A 1,971-nucleotide genomic window follows, 5' to 3' on the forward strand; every position below is an offset into this window, starting at 1 on the left:
TATATATATATATATATATATATATATGGAGCGTGTAACAAAAGTAATTCCCTCTGGGATTATTAAAGTATGTCTGATTCTGAAAATATGTTCGCCCCAGAACTCAAACCTGAAAGACTTTTGTCCACTTTTATTTACACAGCATAGATGTTTAAATATATCTGTGTATTTGTTAGCAAAGGCTGCAGGAAATTACAGTTTGTCTAGAAAATATGGATGTTGTGCTCGATCCTGTTGGAACAGTGCAGGTTGACCCTGAGGTTCTGGTGCCTTTCGGCCACCCCTCATTGGTTATTGACTGGCCACCCCAGTTAGGATTTTCTGGCTACGCCTCTGTAGTGGAATCCAGCTACACTGGTGCAATAAAACAAGCTGTTTTTGTTTTCTTAAAGTAAGTGAATTGAGGTGCAAATGAATCAGGCTGTTAGTGTTGAGTCCCCCATGGGTGGGAGGCCAGTCAGAGCCCTCACACACCTTCACTTCACCCAGCAGGGTTTGGTTTTCCCTCTGAGCCCTGCAGCAGCTGCAGCAGCAGCAGCCCTGTCCACTTCCTGGAGTGGAGGAGCTCAGGCTGAGGGAGTGGAAGTAGAGAGGAAACTCTGATGTTATGAGCTGTACATGACAGCACCTCTGACGTCTTTCTCAGAAAAGCTGCTTTCAACATCTAAAATACTCATTCTGTGCAGAAATGTGTATTTCTAGCCCAAAAGCAGCAGCAGAAACTCTTTATATCTATAAAATCTATTTATTTTAGCCTCTGGCATCACATTAAAGTAAAACAACGTAATTGTTTTTGTTTTTGTTGTGTTTTTTTAACTGACAGTAAACATCACCATTGCTTTCATTGGTCTACAGCTTTAAATTTAAAAGTTGATAAGAGGAAACAACAAACGCAGGCTACTCACTTGTATCGGAGCTGAATGATATCTTCTTCACAGCTTTTCTACTTCCTCTGAACACAGAATCCTTCTCTTTTTCATTCCCTGCTCTGAATATCTCCGTTTCTTGCTCCCCTCTGCATATTTTTATCCTTCCACTGAGGGAAATCTTTCAAAATGCTACGCTTCGACGGTGCCAACTGTCCCACGGCGGAGAAAGTGCTTCGTTGTTATGCTGACTTGGAAGCGGTTTACGTGTTTGGACACATCGTTGGATTTGGAGACAAGGCGACCCGGAACGCTGATCTCAGATCTGCCTTGTGTCCGGCGGTGTTTTCGGACTCCGCCCATAAAGCGCGTTCATTGGCTGAGAGGTATTAAAGGCGGGCTTACTGAAAAAGCGTTGCTCTTTGATTGGCTGGTTTCACTATCAATTACCGAGGCTCAAAGAAAACAAAGCGTTTGCTACATTTGTCTTAATGAGATTATGAAGAGTATTTATTAATTAAAATAAATAAAACAAAAATGGTATTTCCTTTCTACAGCCATATTTATTTGCTTGTTTTTTTTTACATGTTTACATCATTATTTAACCCGTTAGAATATTTGCTCGTTATAAGTAACTAATTTAATTTGATATATATAATTTTACTTTTACTGCCACAAAGACCACTAATTATTATAATGATGTATTAACCCACTGACTTTAATTTACCTCAGTCTGTGGAGCTTTGTTGATTGAATTATACAATGGATAAATATCACACTCTAGAGGTTAAATGAGGAGAAAGAACTACAGGTGGACATAAATGGTAGTGGCCTAAAGTGATGAAGTACTGATCCAAATTTAAAGAACCAATTATACTTCAAGAATTAAATACTGATCATTTTTGATACCATCAGATTACAATTGTATATTTTTTACACATATTGAAACTAGTGTAGTTGATGGTAGGTTTAAGGAAATTGGAAAAAATGCATTTTCTAAAAGCTGCTGTTGCAAAGATTGGAATTGTTATGACAATCGATTCAGAATTTTCTTTTTTGTTCAACACAGCATAAGCCGCTTCATTTTGAAATATCAATACATATG

The 1,971-nt window shown here is 38.2% G+C and overlaps 1 protein-coding gene across 1 annotated transcript in view; it reads right to left on the reverse strand.

Moving 5' to 3' along the window:
* Positions 1-1,145, reverse strand: part of mpp7 (membrane protein, palmitoylated 7) — a 150,729-nt gene extending 149,584 nt beyond the window's left edge. The window contains exon 1 of the mRNA XM_015375518.1: positions 906-1,145. The gene's annotated coding sequence lies outside the window, so the exon portion shown is untranslated. The remainder of the gene's footprint in view (positions 1-905) is intronic.
* Between the last annotated feature and the right edge of the window lie 826 nt (positions 1,146-1,971).

Source organism: Cyprinodon variegatus, unplaced genomic scaffold, assembly GCF_000732505.1.
Source record: "Cyprinodon variegatus isolate N-32 unplaced genomic scaffold, C_variegatus-1.0 Scaffold120, whole genome shotgun sequence".
In the NCBI taxonomy this organism is placed as follows: domain Eukaryota; kingdom Metazoa; phylum Chordata; class Actinopteri; order Cyprinodontiformes; family Cyprinodontidae; genus Cyprinodon; species Cyprinodon variegatus.